The sequence below is a fragment of the Protopterus annectens genome, chromosome 5.part0, assembly GCF_019279795.1.
Source record: "Protopterus annectens isolate FY-2018-M chromosome 5.part0, PAN1.0, whole genome shotgun sequence".
In the NCBI taxonomy this organism is placed as follows: domain Eukaryota; kingdom Metazoa; phylum Chordata; order Ceratodontiformes; family Protopteridae; genus Protopterus; species Protopterus annectens.
The window spans coordinates 1,784,073,015-1,784,097,776 of record NC_056735.1 but is presented as its reverse complement, the minus strand read 5'-3'; the positions used below and the strand labels follow the sequence as shown (position 1 = coordinate 1,784,097,776).

The 24,762-nt window shown below is 41.8% G+C and overlaps 1 protein-coding gene across 1 annotated transcript in view; it reads right to left on the bottom strand.

The window, feature by feature from the left end:
* The window catches only part of LRCH1 (leucine rich repeats and calponin homology domain containing 1), a gene marked incomplete in the record, with an annotated part of 1,693,846 nt that overhangs the window by 278,078 nt on the left and 1,391,006 nt on the right, over positions 1–24,762 (bottom strand).

The window sequence follows — 24,762 nt, the reverse complement described above, 5'->3', positions numbered from 1 at the left end:
TAGTGGTACATACTTATTACAGGAAGAATGTATGGATGATAATCTATAAACTTACTATAGTAGCAGCAATTAGTCTCTCTTTTCTTCCAACTAACATCCAGGAGCTGCTTGTGTTAATGACCACTAAAAATTACCTGAAGTATACAGACAATTTTGAATTTGGTCATGTTCCTTCCTCTGGATTGCTTAAAGACGCATGATTTTGGTGTTCATTTACACTCATGAATCAGAAAATCAGCCTCAGCTGCAGGTGAGGTTTCAGAAGGAAGAAGGCCTCTTCTGAAAAGTGCTCGTTGACCAGACTACTCCCCCAAGAAAACATAAAAACAGAGCCTGGGGGGGGGGGGGGGATTATCATACAGCCTCCTTTGAAAATGTAGAGATTCACAATACTGAGTCCAAAAAATGTTAAAACTACCAAAAACAAATGAGAACAGCAAATGTTAAGCATCAATTATCTCCTTTAATCTGCAACACCCCCTTTAATTTACACAACACAACTCTGAGATTGCAATTTCAGACAGTATATGCATATTGTCTTAATATACTGAGAGACACACTCAAAATTCTCAGCATTTCAAATAGTTACTCCAATACACATCCTATATTGGCTGACATCAAGCAGGACGTTTCTCAATAGCAGGTTGCAGAGAGATCAATTTCAACTCAATACCATACCCATTCATAGGCAGGGACTGGAGAAAATAACCTCTTTATAAATTATAGTTAAAATATTTGCAAAAAAACAAGAGGCCAGTGCAGACACAGTAAACTCTGAACAGGAACTAGACCTGGACCTACAAAAAAGGTTAAAACAGCTGATGGTGCAGGGAGCAACTTGCACTGCAAGACGATGGCAGAAGTCAAACTGCATTCAATAGATTAAGAATCTTAGCAAGAAGTGTAAGACAGTCTGGCTGATGGCAGTGATACTATAAAACTGTGCTGGTTTCACTGCCAATTTTAGTGGCTGATATGATTGTATCGTATTCAGCAGCAGGTTTGCTCTTTCCATGATTAACTATGGTATTTGTCAATTTTGTTTACAGTAACTGGATTCATTTGACAGATGACTTTTTATTTGAGGAAACAATTATTAAAATGACACTGGTAATGGCAAGGTTATGACTGGCAAAGGGTATATGTGCCACAATGATGCAGGACTTTATTTTTCTAACCCATCCATCATGGTACATAATTAGAGTACTAAATATGGTGTACTACACTACATAGAAATGAGTGCATTTAGAAATGTACCGCCTTCTTGTTTGTATTCTCACTTTTTGTTGCATTATTCTAGAAAAGTATTTTAATAGGTCTTTCATTCTTCATATGGAAAGAATATTAAAAGTTCAGTTATTGATAGTACATTATTGCAAGATCCATGGAAATTAGTGCTCTAACCCGAAAAACAAATACAAATAACTATCTTACAGACCACAGCATATCTTTATTAAACATGCTGAAAACAGTTATCTGGGAAACCACAGTACCTCCTTGTTAAAGCATGGTAAAGGTATGATGTGGTTTTCAAGCCATCCCTGCATCAATAGTGTTTATGTTTCAAAATAGTTCTCACTGCAAACTTCAAGAGGTGCTATTTTTTGTGCAACAAGTTTAAAGAAAATGTTTTATTAGCTAGGGATCTGTTTGGATGTTATTAAATATTGCGGTGACCATAGAAAATAAAGTGCTCAATAGGCTCTATTCCAAAAGACTTGCTTCCCGTGTAAGTGACTTGCTTCCCGTGTAAGTGACATACTCTGGTTTAAAGGCCTGTCCATAAAGCAAGCTTACACTGGAGGTTCGATTCCAAACTGTGCAAGTCACTTACTCTGAGAGCAAATATTTTGTAATCTAGCCCAATATCTCCTATGACAGTTTCCTGTTTAAAAGTTTAGTCCTAATACTTGTCTGAGATGCACGTTTCAATTATTCAATTTCTAAATAATTTCAATGTTCTTAATAATACTAGAATGATTAATGGTGCAAATGTTATAACTGCCTTAAATGCTTGGCAATTTTTTGTACATAGCTCAAAGTGGTTGTTACATATACCACAAAATGTTATTGTGCAATTTTGTTTAAAAGTTCCATATATAACTATGTGTATTAGTGTTCACTGAAATTAAAATATTTTCATAAAAAAAACAGACATTTGACTTGTGGTAATACTTTACTACACTTCTTCAGCCCTCCCTGTTATAATTATATAATATGTTATAATAATAGTTATTAATAATTAGTAATTAATAATAGTTATTAAAATAAATAAATAAGATGCTCAAAATAACTTTAAAAATATATATACAAATAACCAAACAAAATTGCAGGACTAAAAACAGATACGCTGGTAATGGTATTGCTGTGTGTAAGCTTTACTTACCCAAACAGCAGATCTTCAATGAGTAGTCAATGTAACAGTAAATGCTAATATTTGTTTTTACCTATCTTTGGTGTTATTCATTCCCAGTCAAAAAGTTCACCAGCAGCACTCTGGTCCATAAGAAGACAAACATAGCCTTGTGCCATCCTGCAAATACTGGTAGGTACTCAATGATGCCATACAAAGTTAGCATTGCTGCAAACTTTCTTGGGTACTGAAAGCCCTTAAAGGGACTTATGATTGCACCACGTGATTCTTGAGTAATGTAATTACAAACAAAAAAAGTGTGAAATATGAAGGGAAAAAAAACAGTTGCACATCGATCGCTGGGCAAATAGTATGGTAGCATTACTGTTACAGTGATACGCCTCAAAGATAGTACAGTTGAGTAAAATCTTACCATAACGGTAGATGTCCTTCTCTTTACTGTTGCAGTATTCATTACATTAAGGATCCCCTGCCAAAGGCAGCCTGACGTCCAGCCAGTATACAAAAGCCTTAGATTGTTTTAAGGTACACCGTATGTCACATATATGCTACTCACGTAGTGTAGGGCATAAAGGTGACATTCGGACATACCATCCTCATAACTGAGAGCCCCAGTAGGAATGCCAGTCCAAGGGGAAAAGAAAAAAAAAAGGGGGCAACCAGTACATCCAGAAGATCACTGGACTAGGGTGAGGAGGGAGGAAGTGAATACTGTAACAGTGAAGAGAAGAACATAGAACAGTTGTGTAAAATCTTACCATAACCTTAGATGCTCTTTTTTTCTATGTTACAGTATTCTTAACATGTTGGTATTCACTGCCCCAAGTGACCTGAGATCTAGCCAGCATACAACAGCTTTTAGCTACTGCAAGCATGTGGCACGTTGCATGTATGGCTTGTCAAACGTCAGCCATAAAAGGACATCCACATGTATAACACTCAAAACTGAAAAGCCCCAGAAGGAACACCAATGTACGGAAAAAGGAAAATAATCTGCCATCCAAGGGAAAATCAAGGTATAGGGGGATGGACAGAAGGATAGAATAATGCTACACAGAAGAGGAGGAGAACATCTAAGGTTATGGTTAGATTTCACACAACTATTCTATGTCCTTCTATTGTAATGTTGCAGTAAAATTACCAAAGCTTAGGAGAAAACCTGGGATGAAGAAGGAACAAAGGAACTTTCTATTAAGTCATGAAGAATGGCTCTAGCAAACCCAGCCCTGGATTTAGAAATGCTATCCAGCTTGTAACACTTTGTGAAAGCATGAACTGAAGACCAAGTGACAGCCTCCAAAATGGTGTTAGTATCCAAACCCTTAAAGAAGGCACCAGAAGAAGGCACAGACCTAGTGGCGTGAGCCTTAACAGGGCAAACTCAAACAGTAAAAATGTGGAATAAGCGATAAGGTGGAGAGAGAAACACCAAAGCAACAGCAAAAAGAAAATAATCTCTCCACACCGTCAAGGCAAATAAAATTTATTTAAAAACGACAAAGCTTTTGGATATAAAAAACAGAGCCTATATCTGTATATCTCCAAAATATACTAAAGGACTATCTAAAATTTGTCCCTAGTTATGTTAAAGATAGTGGTGATTTTTTTACCTCAGCTTTACAATTGGTATGATAACGTTACTAATCAGGACTTTTTCCTAGTGACATTAGATATAAAATCTTTATTTACTGTCATCCCCAACACCTATGGAGTTGATTGTGTCAGACAAATACTAGTTGAGCATGGTTTGGTTAATGGTAGAAGTTCTGAGACAATTTGTGAACTATTAGATCTGGTTCGAGAAAACAATGTTTTTGTTTTCAATAAGCAAATTTACCATCAAGTTTCGGGTACTGCTATGGGTACTGCCGTAGCAAATACCTATGCTAACTTGACTCTGAGCAGATGGGAAGAAAACTTTATATATTGTGTAAGTAACCCCTACGCTAGGAATGTTTCATTCTATAAGCGTTTTGTGGATGATATTTTCCTGGTTTGGCAGGGTACCATGTTGGCTCTACAAAACTTTTATACATACTTGAATGAGACTGTTGAATTTCTTAAATTTGAGATGAAGTTCTCTGACAAATCCCTAAGTTTCTTGGATAAACAGTTGATGCTTACAGATCATGGTTTACAAACTAGTGTCTAGAAGAAGGATGTCCAAGTAAACAAATATCTCCATAAAAAAAGTATGCACGTGAGGAGAACCTTCAACAGTATCTTAAAAAGTCAGTACTTAAGAGCCAGTCGACTTAGTACAGAGCTGGAGGTATGTAATGCTCAGATGCAGGAAATTACTAAGTTTTTTGGAGAAGGGATACAATATGACAGAAATAGAGACAGCTAGGAGGGATGCCCTGACACTAAGGGACTCTGTAGCAAGACCCTACTTTTCTGTTAAAGAGGATTCTAATACTGACGCTACGAGTCCTGGTAATGGACAACGCCTTAGCTATCTCATGGCATACATAGAATGAGCAGAACAATTGAGAATGTTATAAGAAATAAATAAAAAAAAATTGGTTGGTCCTGAAATCTATACCCGGTCATGAGAAATGGCTCCCAGACCAACCTATGTTTACCTATCGTAATTGTAATAATCTGAAACAACTTTTATGTTACAAAGTTTTTTCTTTGAATAATACACAAGGAATTGAGTTTAAGAAAAAAGGAACTTTTCCATGTTACAATTGTTCATGTTGTACGAGTATTAATCAGTGCCCAGAATTTATACATCCTATGAGTGGCAGGAGATTCATTTTTCACTGTACAGCGACGTGTAATACCACTGGTATTATATACCTTGCCACATGTAAGAAATGTTCAGGATTTTATGTGGGTAAATCGATCAGGAGCCTGAGGGACAGAATTATTGAGCATAGATCGGAGATTTGTAGGAAAATACCTACTAACTCACTGGCTTGCCATATTTCTGCAATGGGTGCTGCTCATGAATTTGACACACAGCTATTGTATACCCAGGTATTAGACATGGAGACTATGTTAATAATGTGGACATGAAAGAATATGAATGAATAGTGAGGCTTGAAGCAGATAAAGACCCGGGCTTAAATAAACAAGTCACACTAAAACCTATTCTAAAAAATAAACAAAGGAAAATTGGAAAAAAATGAGAGGAAGATATGTATATACCTCTTATCATTGTTTCTGTATCTTTAAGAACTGGGTGTTCACCTTAATCAATTAATGGCTGTGCCATGTACTATTAGTATAAATGTTGGTTTTAACTTTTCTTTTGTGTAAGACTGAGGAAGGATGTTTTTATATCCGAAAGCTTTGTCGTTTTTTAATAAATTTTATTTGGCTCGACTGTGTGGAGAAATTTTCTTTTTTGCTGTGAGCCTTAACAGGAACAGGGAGACTCTTACCATGAAGCACATAAAACAAAACTGCCTTAGAAATCCAAGAGGAAAGGAGTCTGCTTGGAAAAAGGCAAACCCAGAGCCCTGGGATGTAAAGAAACAAAAAGCTGATCAGATTTCCTGACAGCCTTAGTTTTATCCAAATAAAACCTGAGTTGTCTATGCATATCCAAGGTGTGCAAGATCCTCTCACTGGAGGATTGTGGAAGTGGGCAACTGAATAGATTAAGAGACAACTCATTAACCATTTTGGGCATAAAAGGAGGATTAGTATGCAAACAGACCCTATCCTTATGAAAAACAAGAAAAGGTGAAGAAGCCATCAAAGCTTGAATCTCAGAAACCCTCCTAGCAGAGGCTAACGCTAGCTAGTAAAAGAACTGTTTTCCAGGTACAAAACTTTAAGGAAGCTGAAGCTGCAGGTTCAAAATGAGTTACGGTTAGCTTCTCTAAGGCATAATTCAAATCCCAAGGAGGTGGAACTCATTTGCTGGGAGGATTAATGTGAAGGATGCCTTTGAGAAAAAGTTTTACTTCCAGTCTAGAAGCTAAAGGAGTCAATGGCAGACAAGCAGACATGATTGACAAGAGAACTATCCCTCAGGAATAAGCCATACCAGTCTTAAGTAACTCACACAAGTAGGAAACAACAACTGGGATCTCCACCCTAAGCGGATCCGGATTATGTGAAAGATACCAAGTAGAAAATCTCTTCCATTTACATAAGCAAGATCTTCTAGTGTTGGGTTTTCTAGCCACCTGCAGTACCATAAGCACATCCTCAGAAAAAAGGTGTCTGAAAGGAATCAAAAGGGCATCACCCAGAGAGTCCGTTGTAAAGTTGACAGATGTGGATGAAGCAGAGCTCCCTTGTCCTGTGTGAAAAGGTCCACTCTGTAAGGTTACTCTTGATGATTGTCCTTGGCTAAATGCAGAAAAAGAGGGAACCAATGCTTTCTTGGCCAAAAGGGAGTCACCAGCAAGATGTTTGGTTTGTCCTGCTGAATCTTGAGCAGAACATTTTTGAATGAAAGGAAAGGGGGAGAATGCATAAAGAAACATCCCCTTCTATGAGGACGTTAGGGCATCCACCTTCCAAACCAGAGGATCTGGGACTCTGGCACAAAACAAGAAGTTGTCTGCTCAGAGGGGAGGCAAAATAATCCACTAGAGGAAAACCCCACAGATGGACTAAGTCCAGAAACACATCCGTGTAAAGCATCCATTCATGGGATTGAGTCATGGACCTGTTTAGAATCTTTGCCACAAAACTTTGAATGGATGAAATGTAAACCACTTGAAGAATCACTCTGTACTGAACTACCAAGTTCCATGCCATCACAGCCAACATGCAAAGAAGATGCGACTTTGCCCCCCCCCCCCCCCCATTTACATACCAGAGGACTGTGGTGTTGCCCGTAAACACTTTCAGAGGTCCTGGATGAAACAGAGGTTGGAAAGCCTGTAGAGCCAGAATGAGGGCACTTCATTTCCTTGCTATCGATATGCTCCTTCCTTTGACAAGGAGACCAGGGACCCTGCACCTTCTTTGATGCAAAAGTTGTCCAACAACCTGTGTCATCTGTGAACAACTCTTGAGTTGGTTGAACCTGATGAAGAGGAAGGCCTGGATTGAGGGAAAATTGCAAAATTTACCAAAGAAGCTCTGATTCGAGGCATGGGAGAAGAGGAAGTACAAACTGCAGAGGATGAGCATGCTGCATCCAAAGAGATTTTACGTACCAGTGAAACTTCCTCATGTGAAGTTTTGCCAGGGGCACCACAGATATTGTGGATGCCATATACCCCAGTAGTTTTAGAAACTCCCTGGCAGTTAGAGATGGAAGAAACAGTAGATTACAGAATGAAGTGAGAAACAGAAACTTTTCTGGTGGAAGAAAAAACATAATGAGATCTATTCTTAGTCTGCACCCTAGGAAAATGTGATCCTGAGAAGAGGAAAGACATTATTTTTTTACATTTATTGTGAACCCCAAATTTGCAGGAGAGAGAGATGGCAACTGCAGATTTTGAATCAACTCTTCTGGAAGAGGAGCCAGAAAAGGAGATCGTCCAGGTATTGATATACCTAAATACTTATCTGATCTTGCAATAAGCAATCACAGGAGCCAAATACTTTGCGAATACCCTTGGGGCAGTAGATAGACCAAAGGGAAGGCAGAGAACTGAAAGTGCAAGGAAGCCACAGAGAAACAAAAATTTCCTGTAAAGAGGATGGATGGGTATGTGAAGGTAGGTATCCTTGATGTCCAGAGGCCATGTAGGCCTGAGGAGGAATTACATGAAACAAAGTGGGTGGCCTAATGGTTAAGGTGTTTGCCTTACAAACACAAGGTGCAGGCTTTGAGTCTCACAAGGGATAATTGGCTAGGCTTAAAATGGCTCGCAAGGGCAGTTAACCTATGAACCTAGTACTAATCTATGAACCTAAGTCTGTAAAGACATCATGCGAAAAGCTAGAACTTTTACAAAGTGTTTAAATGGGAAAGGTCCAGAATGGGCCAGCAAAGACTGTCCTTTCTAGGTCCAAGAAACATTCTTACGTAAACCCCCCTTTCCCTTTGGCCCAGAGGAACATGTTGAATTGTACATTGAGTTATTAGTTCTTTTAGAACTTGTGTGTAGATTGCAGTGTAAGCGAAGTATGCTGTATCTTTAAGAAGCATGTCAAGACTTTATGTGCACATATAAAATCTCTGACAAATGTACTACACAGGGCCATTTTGTAAGAGCAGTTACAGTGATAGCATGCATGAATGCAGTTGTTAGTTTGTATACAAGTTAAAGTCAGTAACCTTAAATAATGTATTTATAAATAATAAAGTTGTTTGAATAGAACCCACAAAGACTCTATTGTATCCAGAAGGAGAGAACGACATGGTGTCAAAACTGGAATGGAAGAGAATAAAAATCCAGAGCCATGAGGTGCAGAGACGATAGTGAAGGTAAAACTAAGAAAAATGAGCACAACAAGAAAAGAATCAAAGGTAATGAGAAGTAACACAAACTGTTTACTTGACAGAAAAGACAAAAAGGGGCATTACAAGGGCACAAACCGCACTATTAAGCAAGCGGAAGGCACAAAAAGTTTAACTAAAAGGAAATGTTTAGATTAAACGATTAACAGTAAAGCTAAATGAGCATGTTTAAAGATAAAATGAGCATGTACAAAGCAAAATGAGTAAGTTTCAAGCAAAACTGGGCATGTTTAGAGTAAAACGGGTATAAGTGCACTGGGCATGAAAAGGGCTTAAACGAGCAAAACAAATATAATAAGGGCAAAAAGGGCATATTAAGCAGAAATAAAGCAAGGTGACTGCATTTGTTTTGCCAAAGTGCTAAGTTTTGGCATAATTATGACTTTGTATTGTATCAAGGGCATAACGTAAGTTATTCAAAGTACCTCAAAGTGTGTAAAACGTGCTTACAGTGTGTGCTTATTACTGTGCATGTATTTTGAAAAGTTTACTGTGTGCAAAGTGCAACTATTTCATGAAATACGGTCAAGTATAGCCATTTCAAAAAGTTTTTTGTGTTGGGTGTGTCTACTCGCAAAGTGCCACCAATACAGTACATTTCTTGCACTGTAGAGAATTTGCCTAGCAAGGTACTGCCATTTTGGAGACATTTCAAAGTGTTGTATGCAGTTATTCGCAAAGAGCAATTACTTCGAAAAGTTGAGTTTAAGGCAAAGAGATGTCCGATTTATTCGCACTGTGCAGTTATTTGATATGTTTCTTACACTAATAAGAGGTGATGTATTACAAAAGACATTACAAAAGTACTACAGTGCCAGAGAGTTATTTTAATCACGTTGTAAAGTTGTTTGAGATGTTTCTTAAAATAATAAATGACTTTAGCAATGCAAAATGATATTACAAGAGTATTAAAGTGTCCGAGAAGTTTATATCGCAAAGTCCAGTTATTCAGAGGTACTATGAGTTGATTAGCATTATTTCGAAAAGCCCAAAAGGTATAAATTCAGAAGCACAAAGGCATTGGGCAAAGTTAAATAATGGCATAAGTTTCTGTCATATGTGCATGTGTGTATGTTTGTGCTTATTTGCAAACCCTTCACTGGTATTTGCTAATATGGCAGACGGATTTCAAAAACCCCTACCACTTGTATTTGATCAGAACACTGCAGAGAATTGGAGAATATATGAGCAAGAGTACAATATTTTTATAAAAGCAGCTTATGCAGATAGAGATGCATGCACCAGGGCATTAATTTTGCTAAACCTAGCTGGGTCAGAGGCCATAGAAAGGGAGTGTTTATTTGTGTACGCACCTGCAGTACATGAGGGAGAAGGTGAAAACCATCATATTGTTGTACAAGCTGAATCAAGGGGAGGTCCTGAGTGTTTGAAGCGCAAGTTCAGAGAAATGTGTAACCCCCAGACAAATATTACACTAGAGAGGCATTTGTTTTACACGAGAGATCAGAAACTAGGAGAAACATTTGTAGCTTATATAACTCATCTGAGAAATGGAGCTAAAACATGTCGGTTTGGTGACTTAAAAGATAAGTTGACAAAGGATAGGTTTGTATGTAATATTAATAGTGCTGCTGTGAGAGAAAGATTTTACTTCATGACAGTGATTTGACATTAAGCAAAGCCATACAGATTTGTCAAATCCATGAGGTGACAGAAAAACACACAAATACGCTTGTGAGTGACAAGAGCATGGTTTCAGTTGGCTCTAGAGCAAATGTAGACAGCATGCAACACATGGCAGACAAAAGTAGGTCCATGCATGTGGCGGCTACAGGGTTTCCAAGGAAGACGCACAGCTTTCCAGCAAATTCTAAAAAGGGAGCTTGCTCCAGCTCAGTGCAGTACAAGCATGAATCAGCAAAGCCCAAGTCTAACTTTGTCAATTGTCGCAATTGTGGTGCAAATCATAAGTCTGAGAGAGAGAGAAGTGCTTAGCATTTGGTCAGCAATGTCAGCAGTGTAAAAAATGGAACCATTTCCAAAACTTTTGTAAATCGAGTAAGCCTCACACAATTGTAAAGAAGTCACACAAAAAAGCAAGTTGATCAAGTAGAGTCAAAGCAGTCGGCTTTCTATATAGACGGTGTATCTGTGCTTGATGAAAGAGCTGATGGAGTGAATTTATTAACAAGGAGTGAATTATTTTGTATAGTTTAGATTAATGGAAACTCTACAGAGCTTAAAGCAGACACTGGTTCAAAGGGCAATGTTATATCAGCAGACAAATTTGCTAAAGTGAGAACTAACGAACAACTCAATGTAACCAGTAGTGCGAGACTTGTTGCTTATGGAGGTGAAGAAATTCAAAGTGAAGGTTCAGCGATGCTTTCATGTCATTTGGCCAAGAACTGTTACAACTTGTTATTCTACATAGTCAGAAGGCCAGTGCAATCTTTACTGGGTCTCAAAGATAGTTTGAAAATTAATCTGCATTATTTTGCTAAAGACGTTCATTATGTAAGTGCATTTCCAAGTTCTAATTTTTCAGAAGCCATTTTCTCAGTACATGCTGCTGTTTTTGATGACAAGTTAGGCAAACTTCCAGTTGTGTATTCCATGAAGTTAGACCCAGAGGTCACTCCAGTGGTCAGACCCGCAAGAAGAGTTCTGATAGCTATGCAGGACAAAGTTAAAGCTCAGTTGAATAAAATGGTGCAACAAAAATGTGACTGGTCCAGTCACAGAACCAACTGAATGGGTATCAGTCTACGGTAGCCACTCACAAAAAAGGCTCAAACAAAATCAGAATATGTATTGACCCAAGAGATCTAAACAAAGCATTGAAGAGACCGTATAATCTGATGAGCACAGTCGAAGAAGTTGCAGCTCTAATACCAAACGCCACTCATTTCTAACTACTTTTGGTACTCCGTTTGGCAGATACAGATTCCTAAGGATGCCATATGGAATAAATTCTGCAAGTGAAGTCTTTCAGCATGCAATGGAGAAAATTTTTCGAGTTATCCTTGTGCCATAATAGTAGATGTTTTATTGGTTGGAGGCAATGGTGAAGTAGAGCATGACAGAAACCTAAAGAAAGTTCTAGATAGAGCAGGTGAAGTAAACCTGAAGCTCAATCCTCTGAAGTGTAAATTCAGACTTCCAGAAGTTACCTATGTCAATCATTTGTTCACAACTGCAGGCTTGAGACCAGACCCGACCAAGCAAACCACTATTCTTGAAGTGTCAGCACCAGATGAAGTACAAGAGCTACAACATTTTCTAGGCCTGGTCAACTATTTAGGCAAGTTTATATCAGACTTCAGTGAGTTAAGAGAGAGAGCTAACGTGCAAAATGTTGCACGGTTATGGTTGGAACAGTACCAGAAGACATTTGAAGACCTTAAGCAGAAAATTGCCACCCCACCTATGATGTGAACAAACCAGTTACTCTTTCCTGTGATGCTTCAAAATTTGGTCTTGGCGCAGTCATACTTAACAGGGCAGACCAGTAGCCTATGCATCTAGAACACTTACCCAAACTGAGATGCAGTATGCTCAGACTGAGAAAGAACTTTTGGCAATAGTATTTGCATGTTCAAAGTTTCATGATTATATTTATGGTCGAGCTATACAGATTGAAACTGATCACCAACCTCTAGTTACAACTTTAAAGAAGCCTACGCATTCCACTCCAGCGAGATTACAGAGAATGATGCTCAAATTGCAAAAGTACAATTTCAAATGGTCTACATGAAAGGCAAATTGCTTTGTCTGGCTGATACCTTATCCAGATCACCCCGAAATACGACAGCTGTGCTTGATGAAAGAGCTGATGGAGTGAATTTATTAACAAGGAGTGAATTATTTTGTATAGTTTAGATTAATGGAAATCTACAGAGCTTAAAGCAGACACTGGTTCAAAGGGCAATGTTATATCAGCAGACAAATTTGCTAAAGTGAGAACTAACAACTCAATGTGTAACCAGAAAAGTAGACTTGTTGCTTATGGAGGTGAAGAAATTCAAAGTGAAGGTTCAGCGATGCTTTCATGTCATTTGGCCAAGAACTGTTACAACTTGTTATTCTACATAGTCAGAAGGCCAGTGCAATCTTTACTGGGTCTCAAAGATAGTTTGAAAATTAATCTGCATTATTTTGCTAAAGACGTTCATTATGTAAGTGCATTTCCAAGTTCTAATTTTTCAGAAGCCATTTTCTCAGTACATGCTGCTGTTTTTGATGACAATATATAAAGCACTTTGTCTATTCCGAATCTTCAGAAATCTTTATCTGTTTAAAAACTTTCATAGCTTGTTGTCTTAGGCTATTTTGTCCCACCCTCCCTCCCTGTTGGTGTCTTGCTCTTATACTTGGTGGCTTTGCAGTTGCCCGCCCCTACTGTGACACACCTCCCAGTCTAGTGTCATTAGCTCATTCTTCTTAATACAGAGAGAACATTTGATAAGGCCTTCTGTTCCTCCTTTTTACCTTTTCAAAAAGTAAAACAAAACTTTTTTTTCTTTTCACTGAACCTTCTTGTGTTCTGACTGTCCTTCTCAAACATATTGGAAATATACAGTATATTTCAGAGCATTTGTTATAACTGTATTTGCTATAACTGATTTAAGTATTTTTCTGGCTTTTTGAATATTTACTGCTTAGCGACTGCATCTTAGCCTGTTTATACAGCTCTGCATTCTATTTAAACTGTTTTTGTGTTGATTAACTGTTTTGCACTCTTAAAAAGTTATTTGTTGCTTAATTTTACCTGTAGACTAACACACTCAAGTGTGCTAGCCGCTTAAAAGCATTTATATCATTTACTGTCTGTTTTTTTCCTTGTCTCTGTAAAAAAAATCTCTTGTTTTCCCACCTTACTGAACTAGAGGTCCAGTTTCAGAGTTGCTGATCCTGGGCTTTGTTTTTTAGTTCCTGTTACTGATCCATTGCCTTATTAGGAAGGAGGAAGTTTCTTTGCTTACCAGTGGGAGTGGGAAGCACTGAGCAGCCTTTTGTCCGAATTGGTGAAGTTTCAGCCAGAAACTAGTAGTCTATTGGTCGTTTTGGGCCAATTCTAGCTCCCTTTCCCTGCTATAAAAACACGCTAAACACGTGTTTTCCAGCTTGTACCAACTCTGCATAGATCCTCGTGGTGGCCTGCAGAGTGATCCAAGCAGCAGAGAGCTGAAAGAGTGACTTTCTACCAGATATAAGTATTTTTGTGGCTTTCCCACTGTTATTAAGCTAGCGACTGCATTTCGCCTGTTTTACTGCTACTTTAAGTGATTTCTGCATTTTACACTGTTTATTGCACTTAAGTTACTAATTGTTGCAAATTGTTTCTGTAGGCTACACACTAAAGTGCGCTAGCCCATTTACAGCATTTATAGCATTTACTGTCTGTTTTTTTTCCTTATCTCTGTAATAAAACAAAAAAATCTCTTGTTTTCCCACTTTACTGAACTAGAGTAGTCCAGTTTCAGAGTTGCTGATCCCTGGGCTTTGTTTTTAGTTCCTGTTACTGATCCATTGCCTTATTAGGAAGGAGGGAAGTTTCTTTGCTTACCAGTGGGAGTGGGAAGCACTGAGCGGCATTTTTTGTCCGATTGGGTGAAGTTTCAGCCAGAAACTAGTAGTCCATTGGTCGTTTTGGGCCATTTCCTAGCTCCCTTCAGCCCCCTGCTATAAAACACGCTAAACTGTACTGCTGATCTAACCAGCATATCCTATAACTGAAAAGTTCATCTCTACTTGATTCCCAAGTAGACTATTCTCTATCTGTAAAGCCTAGCACTTACTCCTACAGTACTTGCACCTTGATAAAGCACTCTTATTATAGATAGTACCCCACCAGCCTAAACCCACTTCCCCGAGTCCTTTGAAAGTTCTTTATCTACTACTTCTAGTATGTCGAGGGATCAGTTGCTAGTGTCCTCTCCAGCTCAACTGGTGAACCTGGGAATATTGAGGCAATGTTACAATTGCCTCATGTACAGCACAATCCACTCCTTCTCCCACAAAACACAAATACATGCGAGAGATGCAACTATACGGCCAAACTGGAGGCTGAGCTCTCTCAACATAGGACTGGCAAGACCAGACAGGAGGAGAAGGCAACCACACAATACATACCCAGTCACACATGGTACCATCACAACTTCAAATCATACACATACTCACACAAAGACATACTTGAGGCTCTGATCAAAATTTACAAAAACAGCAGAGAGGCCACCAAAGCAGACACCCAAACAACTACCACCTCACGACCCAACACATGCAACACATAGACCACACAGTCAGAGTGTCAAACAGTCACAGCCCTTAAGGCCAAACAAAATGCCAGACACACTTGTCATTGGTGATTCCATAGTCAGACACACTGACGTCCCGCTCACCAGACTGAGTAAGGAGAAGGTCACAGTAAGCTGCCTGTCGGGCTAGAATCCGCCACATAACATAAGCACTCAGGTCTCTCAACAGCAGGTACAAGTATGGCTCAGTCATTGTCCACGCTGGTGTCAGCGACTTGAGACGTGCCTCCTTGGACTACATGAAAGGGACGTCAGGAGCTCTCTGATTATGTAGCCCAGGCAGGTATGACCCTGACCTTGAGCAGTATCCTACCTTCACCTAGAATGATGCCACAATACAGTGATAAGATGATCAGCTTTAATAATTGGCTTAAATTCTGGTGTCATTCAAGGGATCAATGTCTGTCTGCCTGGGATGACATGCTGGACAAGCCACGCTGCTTAAAGGGACGGCTTGCACCTGTCACCCTGGGCTTCGGATATTGGCAAAGGCTCTTGCCACCCCATAGTGCCTTTTTAGGCAAGGCTCAAATTCTAAACCTACCACCCTAGAACACCAAAAGGAAAAAACTAAGGGTAATGCTGCTCAATGCCAGAAGTCTCAATCTCAAGATGCACGACTCGAGGCCCTTCTCAAAATGGAGAACATCGATGTCTGTGCTGTGACAGAAACCTGGTTCAAGGCTCCTGAGAGCACCCCAGCACTAACAGGTTTCACCTCATATCATGCGTTCCGGCCCCAAAATCCGGACAACACCAAGAAAGGAGGGGGGTGTCCATATTCATAAAGGACACCCACACCTCAAGGTTGGTGGCAACGCACGATGCATCAGAGACCATCCAGGTGCAATTAACCATAGGCAAGACTGCTCTGCAATTTGTAGCATGTTACAGGCCACCCTCTTAAACTCAGGAACCTCACATGGCCTTCCTGAAAACATTGGAGGGGATAAATGTATCTCCAAACACCATCATACTAGGTGACTTCAACTACCCTAATATAGACTGGAACACTACTCAAGCCCGAACACTCTAACCCAAAGATTCCTGGAGTTCATAAACTCAAATGCCATGGAACAACTAGTCACCATCCCACAAGAGGTGAAAACATACTTGATCTCATCATCACGAACATGGGATCAAAATGTTCAACACCGGAAGTATACCCCTCACTGGTGAGATCAGATCATAAACTAATCTCGATGGAGGTCCTCATCCCACCCCACCTGAAACAAAAAGACCACAGTGAAAAACTTCTCAAAAGCCGATTTCACACTTCTAAAAACTAGTGTGGTCTCCTTTAAGGCCCCTGAGCCAGTGGTAAACATTACTCAAACCGCTGAATCACTTACAAATGCCTTCTACCAGCACCTACAGGACTGCATGGATCAGGCAATCCCAAACAAAACTAAGACTCTCTGTACCCAAGGCAAGCGTCCAGTCTGGTGGACCCCAGCCATAAACAAGCTCTACAACAAAGGAGGAAGCTACTACAAGATAGAGCAAAATCCTTGAAAGGTAAGACACCTTTGATCATTATAAGTAGAAAACTAGTAGCTCGCATAAAATCATCAAAGGCAAATTTTGAGAGAAAAATCGCCAAGGACTCTAAAGACAATCATAAGGCCTTCTTTAGCTATGTTAGAAACCTAGGAGGAAACTCCCAGATATGCTCAGAATTAGTTCAAATGATGTGAAAATTACTGAACCTACACACATTGCTAACATACTGGCTGACAGGTTCAGTGCAAACTTCTCCCCTCCCCAAAGGAGAGATATCTATTCCAGAGGATTGTAGCCCCCAAACATCTCCAATGCCCAGGTGAGAACTGCCCTCACTAAGGCAAAACACAGCATCCATGGGACGGATGGTGTCCCCGGCTGTGTGCTTCATGAACTCTTGAGGAATTAAACCCACAGTTAGGACAGCTGTTTAATCTTAGCCTCACCTCAGGATCGCACCCAAGGGTGGCGCGGCGACTGTGGTCCCACTTCATAAGGGCGGTGCCTCCACAGACCCTGGAAATTACCGCCCATTAGCTCGACAAGCCTTATCTGCAAAGCCATGGAGAGGATCATAATGGAACTCATAAATAAAGACATAGGAACTTGCAGACTTTGGATCCAACCCAGTTTGGCTTTGTCAAAGGCAGATCCTGCCTCTTAAACTTGGTTGACTTTTTCGAGACAGTCACCAAGGCCATTGATGAGGAAAGGCAGTCCATACAGCCTACCTCGACCTGGCAAAGGCCTTGACACAATACCCCACTCAGGTATCATCGAAAAACTCATCAGCTTGAATGTAAACCCATACATCACAAGATGGGTTGCAAACTGGCTAGCGACAGAACCCACAGGGTCAGAGTTGCTGGAGCCATGTCAGACTCAAAGCCTGTCACAAGTGGTGTCCCACAGGGCTCAGTCCTGGGTCCACTCTTGTTGGCATCTACTTTTCTGAAGTACAAGCAAACACAGGAGGTTATGGCTGACAAAGTTTGCAGATGACTGCAACTGAAGCCATAGTCGAAAACACATCTGACACAGATATCCTCCAGAAGGGCCTCACAGAACGGATAACTGGTGCCAGAGCCATGGCCTGAAGTTAAGCCAAAAATGCATAGTCATACCATTCGGAAAAACAAGGTTACCTAGCTACCATATAGGTGACAATCCACTGAGCACAGAAAAAGTCATCAGGGATCTGGGGACCCAAGTTGACAGTAGTCTTCGTTTGACACTCATGTTGCTAAAGTAGTTAGGAAAACCTTCTATATCGCCCACCTGATCATGAAGGGATTCACATCTAGATCAAGGGAGGTCATCGTCCCCTGTACTCATCACTCATTAGACCTATGACTGAGTACAATGCCCGTTCGGAATGTATCTGACCAGACACCTGATGCAGCTTGAAAGGCCCCAAAAGTTCCTCACCAAAAGGATAAAGGGTCTCAAAAATATGTCTTATGCTGCCCGACTGAAAGAACTCCAGCTTTATTCAGTCTCATACGCTTGCTCAGAGGTGACCTGTGCCTGACATATAAGGCCATGTCAAACCCAGATTTGATGAATATGCTTCACCTCAAAAATCTAGATCCCTCAGAACCACAAGGGCAGGAGACTTAAACCTTGACACGGTTATAAATAGAAGCGTGCTGGAGGGACAGATTCATCACCCAGAGACTCCCTATGCTGTGGAACAAAATCCCGGTACATGTGAGGCAGAGCACCTCGCTGGCCTTGTTCAAGAGGAATCTTGACCAATGGATGGGAGATCGCAGATATACCCCAGGGATTACTTCAGTGTCACTGCTTGACAGAGGCACAGAAAAATGATAGGCATAGTTTTTATTCAAACTAAAGGGGTGGCGAAAGCCACATAACTATGGGCTAGGCTTATAAATGCCCTTGGGCAGATAGCCTAGTATGAACCTATGAACCTAAGTTAGGCAAACTTCCAGTTGTGTATTCCATGAAGTTAGACCCAGAGGTCACTCCAGTGGTCAGACCCGCAAGAAGAGTTCTGATAGCTATGCAGGACAAAGTTAAAGCTCAGTTGAATAAAATGGTGCAACAAAAATGTGACTGGTCCAGTCACAGAACCAACTGAATGGGTATCAGTCTACGGTAGCCACTCACAAAAAAGGCTCAAACAAAATCAGAATATGTATTGACCCAAGAGATCTAAACAAAGCATTGAAGAGACCGTATCATCTGATGAGCACAGTCGAAGAAGTTGCAGCTCTAATACCAAACGCCACTCATTTCTAACTACTTTTGGTACTCCGTTTGGCAGATACAGATTCCTAAGGATGCCATATGGAATAAATTCTGCAAGTGAAGTCTTTCAGCGTGCAATGGAGAAAATTTTTCGAGTTATCCATGTGCCATAATAGTAGATGTTTTATTGGTTGGAGGTAATGGTGAAGTAGAGCATGACAGAAACCTAAAGAAAGTTCTAGATAGAGCAGGTGAAGTAAACCTGAAGCTCAATCCTCTGAAGTGTAAATTCAGACTTCCAGAAGTTACCTATGTCAATCATTTGTTCACAACTGCAGGCTTGAGACCAGACCTGACCAAGCAAACCACTATTCTTGAAGTGTCAGCACCAGATGAAGTACAAGAGCTACAACATTTTCTAGGCCTGGTCAACTATTTAGGCAAGTTTATATCAGACTTCAGTGAGTTAAGAGAGAGAGCTAACGTGCAAAATGTTGCACGGTTATGGTTGGAACAGTACCAGAAGACATTTGAAGACCTTAAGCAGAAAATTGCCACCCCACCTATGATGTGAACAAACCAGTTACTCTTTCCTGTGATGCTTCAAAATTTGGTCTTGGCGCAGTCATACTTAACAGGGCAGACCAGTAGCCTATGCATCTAGAACACTTACCCAAACTGAGATGCAGTATGCTCAGACTGAGAAAGAGCTTTTGGCAATAGTATTTGCATGTTCAAAGTTTCATGATTATATTTATGGTCGAGCTATACAGATTGAAACTGATCACCAACCTCTAGTTACAACTTTAAAGAAGCCTACGCATTCCACTCCAGCGAGATTACAGAAAATGATGCTCAAATTGCACAAGTACAATTTCAAAATGGTCTACATGAAAGGCAAATTGCTTAATCTGGCTGATACCTTATCCAGATCGCCCAGAAATACTACAGAACAGCTAGACTCAGAGAATTTTGACTTTGATGTGATGTCAGTGCACAATTTTTCCACCACTAGACTTGAGTTAAGAGATCACACTCAGACTGATCCAATTTTACAGAAGCTCAATCATTACATTAATGTTGGATGGCCATCAAAGCAATCTAGTGTACCACTTGAAGTGCACAGCTACTTTCCTTGGATGAATTGTTGATGGAAGATGGCATTATTTTCAAATGTCCTAAAACAAGAAGTTATGTACTCACCATAACGTTCGATGTATGTAGTCCATCTCGCCTCACATTCTTACCTGTGGGTTCGGAGCCGAATGTCGGCTCCAACTCGGCCAAAACTTTTCTAACTAGAAGTCTTTCTATTGGCTGGACTAAGATGGTATCCCATGCTGCACTGCTCTATAGCCCCAGATCTAGTTTGCTGCAAACACCAGCACTCATTCTCCATGCATAACACCACCCAAGGAAAGGAAAAACAAACCAAGAATGAAGGGAGCTCTGAAACCAGACCTTACCTCCAAATCCTCCAGGAAGGGGGAAGGAGGGGGGGTAAGTAAGAATGTGAGGTGAGATGGACTACATACATTGAACATTATGGTGAGTACATAACTTCTTGATGTTATGTAGTCCAATCTCGCCTACATTCTTACCCGTGGGACAGCGTCTCTAGCACCTAAATCCTGGGAAGCTCAGTGGAAAATATTCCTGAGCACTGTGGAACCAAAGGAAGACCTGCCCCTAGATACCACATCCAACTTGTAATGAGTAACAAAGGTGTGAGGAGATGCCCAAGTAGCCGCAGCACAAATATCATCCATAGACAATCTGGCCTGATAGGCTGTAGCTGTAGATACAGACAGAGTAGAGTGAGCCTTTACCGGAGATGGTAAATCTTTACCCCCTGAGGAATAAATGAAAAAAATGCAACTGGAGATTCACCTGGACAACATGACTTTGGAGACAGGAGACCCAATTCTGTTTTCCAAAAAGGAAACAAATAACTGATCAGATTTTCTGAGGTCTTTGGTTCAGTGCAGATAAAAACGTAATTGTCTGTGTACATCCAATTGATGAAATTTAAATTCTGCCTTGTTTGTGAACTGGGGAAAAACACTGGCAACTCAATAGATTGATTAAGGTTACTGATTGACGCCACTTTGGGAAGAAAGGAAGGGTTGGTTTTGAGAGAAACCCTGTCCTTATGAAAAATCAAATAAGGGGTTTTGATTGATAAGGCTTGAAGCTCTGAAATGAGTCTGACTGACATGATGGCTACTAAAAAGATAGTCTTCCAAGTTAAGAATTTTAAATCACAAGTGGCTGCAGGCTCAAAGGGGGATAAAGTAAGAGCCTGTAGAAAAAAGTTTAAATCCCAAGGCATGACAGGTTCCGATATCAGAGGACGAAGTAACAGAGTGCCCTTCAGAAAAGCCTTAGAGAGTCTATGAGCCATCAGACTAGGCTCGTTAGCGACATGAAAGGTAGAAATCACCTCCAATTGGACTTTAATGGTTGTGGCCGCTGAACCCTGGTTAAAGAGCATAGACAAGAACTCCAATACAGATGAAATTGGAGCCATGTACGGATCAATCTTTTGGGTATGAGCCCAGATTGAAAACCTCTTCCATTTGCTGTAGTAAATCTTCCTGGTGGAGGGCTTATGAGAGGAAGATAAAATATGAACCACCTCCGTTGAGAAGTGATGAAGCCTAACTAATGACGGAAGTGGAGTAGCCAAGCTGTCAACCTGCTGGGTCCGAAGAGAGTGATGGAGCTGCCCTGACATGTGCGTCAGTAAGTCTGGCTGTGGGTCCAGAATCCAAGGAGTGTCCATGAGATAGGGATGGAGAAAGGGGAACCAATTTTGATGAGGCCAGTGTGGAGCAATCAGAATCATTCTGCTTCGCAAGGCTTGCGCTTTCTGAATAACCTTTGACAGCAAGGGAACCGGAGGGAAGGCATATAGTAGACTGGAGGGCCAATTGTGGACTAGAGCGTCCCTGGGTGACTCCCCCTGAGGGGGGATCAACGTGAAGTAGCTGCTGCATTTGGCATTGAGGGGGCTGGCAAAGATGTCGCAGCAAGGCTGACCCCACCTGCGGAAGATCTATTCCGCAACTTGACAGTTCAGGAACCACTTGTAAGGCATCAGAATAACTCTGCTTAGCCTGTCTGCGATCACACTGGACTTCCCCGGAATATGCGTTGCCACCAGAAAACGTTGGGAAGACACTGCCCATTGCCACACTCGCATGGCCTCTCTGCAGAGGGGATAGGACTTGGTTCCTCCCTGCTTGTTCAGATACCACACCACTGACATACTGTGAGTGGATTGCAATAGTCCTGAGAGGAAGAAAACTCTGAAGTGCTTGCAATGCTAGTAGCCCAGCTCTCATCTCCAGGAAATTGATATGCAGATGCATCTCGTGCTCTTGCCACGTACCTTGGACTGTCCTGCCTAGATAATGTCCCCCACCCCCACCCAGGAAGCATCCGTGGTCACTGTGGCAATTGGGAGCATAGGAACTAAGGGCTTTCCTGCATTCAGGTTGTCGGTGCGAAGCCACCAACTGATATCCTGTTTGCACCTGTCCGTGAGTAGAATAGGGTAAGAAAGTGGAAGACGTTGGAGAGACCACTGGGCAAAAAGAAGCCACTGAAGGAGTCGTACATGTAATCTTGCCAGAGGGACTAACATAATTGTCGCAGCCATTGTCCCCAATAGTTGGAGGACCCATCTTGCCTTTGCTCTTCTCAGGGGGAGCAGGGCATGAACTTGTTGTAGGACTCTGATTCTTTTCTGTGGTAGAAACGCCTGCATGTGGATGGTGTTTAGTTCTGCGCCTATAAAAAAGTGACACGCTGTGAGGGCAACAAGGCAGATTTTTCCCAGTTCAATGTGATGCCCAGCTGTTGACATAGGTTTATAGTAGCGTCCCTGGTCTGAATCAGTAGATGCCTGGTGGTGGCAGTAAGGAGCCAGTCGTCCAGATATGGAAACGCCTGGAATCCCTGACGTCTCAAGTGAGCAGCCACCACTGCCATGCATTTGGTAAACACCCTGGGGGCTGTGGTGAGACCAAGGGGCAGTGCTCGAAACTGGAAATGACTGGCTCCCAGCCAGAAGCGTAGGTGACTTCTGGATGCCCTGTTCATCTTGATGTGGTAGTAAGCATCCTTGAGGTCAATGGAGCACATCCACACTTCTTTTCCCAACAATGGGGAATAGGCTGCAATGTGACCATTCGGAACTTGGACTTTTGCACGTGGGTGTTCAATTGGCTCAGATCTAATATGGGTCTCAGGTCCCTTGTCCTTTTCTGCATCAAAAATCTTGAGTAAGTCCCTAATCCGATCTGGTCTGAGGGGACATGTTGGATGGCTCCTTTTTCTAGCAACTTCTGAAACTGCGTAATCCCTTTGACTGGGTGGAACATCCGGGATTTTCTTGATTGGAGGGAGATCTGATGAGAAGGGAATGACATATCCTCCAGAAATTGTTCGTAGAACCCATTGGTCCTGGGTGATGTCTTGCCAGGCCTCCGGGTATAACGAGATTCGACCCCCGACTGGCTCCGGAAATGCACAGTCGGGCCTCAAATCAGGAGTGGTGGTAGGGAGAACCACAAAAGGAATCGCGGTCTCCCAAGTAGCAGGGACCTCCTCTACCTCTAGGGTGGCGTCTCCCTGAATAAACACCACTTCCTCTGCCTCTGGAGGGGGGCTCACCTTGTGCACCGGGAAAAAACCTCTGTGATTTCTTGAACCATATCTTGCCACCCCTCTGGGCCTTGGGATAAGGCCTAGAGGGAAGGGAAAAATGGACTCCTATAGCAGACAGAGTTTTTCCCTCCTGCTCACACCTGGCGAGGGTGTCTTTCACCTTGGTTCCGAACAAAGAGGAACCATCAAAAGGGGCGTCGGTGAATGAAGACTTGAAGACCCCTGCAAAATGACAAAGGTGCATGCAGGCCTGTCTCCTAAGAGCAACTCCTGAACTTGCTGCCCTACTCGCTCCATCGGCTGCATATGAGATCAGCCTCATGGAGGAGTTAACGATGGAATTGAGGGTAGACATCTGACCATTAACCGTCTGGGTCACCGCCTCAGAAACGTTACTCGTGACAGCGTCTCCAAGCTCCTTGAGGAGATCTCTCTGGAGCCGTATAAAGTGTGATAAATAATTCAGTGACCGTAAGGTAAAGGTTGCTAAAGAAAGGGTATGCTTCCCATACTTGTCCATGGTCCTAGACTCCTTGTTAGGAGGATGGACGGTGGAAGAAGTCTCGGCTAATTCCTTCTGAGTGGCCGCTGCCACCACCATGGCATCCACAGGGACTCCCTTGGACAGAAATTCCTTACCAGGAGGAGCAGACAAAAATTTATTGGGTCTTCTGGGGACTGGTTCCGCAGACTCAGGGGTCTCCCACACCCTTCGACAGACCAAATCCAGAAGCTCGTCGAAGGGTGGAGATACCCAGGAGGCAGAGGGCTGAGCAACAAAGGCCTTCAGGAAGACAGACTCCTTCTCGGAGGGGGCTTTGGATCGCCAGTCACCTCTTTGTTTTAAAATCTCTAGGATGTCAGAGAAAGAAACATCTTCAGAGGATGACTTGGGGGACCCCTTTGATTCATCGATGTCGGTGTCTGATGTGAGTGACTCATCCTGGGAATCTATGTGCTTCCTCTTGCATGTCTTCTTTCTGGGTGGCTCCTCAGGAAAGGACTCTGAGGGGCCCTCAGAAATGTGGGGACCACTCATGGGTACCCTGAGGCCTTGGGTCTCCGCTGTCTAGAGATAGATGGCGATCAGAGACCTGCACCGGTGTAATTGGGGACAGAGTGACCGACCCGCATGATGCCACTGATGACCTGGCCAGCGAACTCTGCATGGCTTCGAAGGCCAGTCCCTGAGTCCGAGGAGCGACCAGCCTCCGAAACCACGACAGAAGTCAGACTTCCCCACGCTGAAGCACCAAGAGGGAGACTAGGAACCGATATGTGTCCCGAAGCCTTTCCCTCGGGTCCGACCGAAGAATCCTGAGTCCTGAATCCCG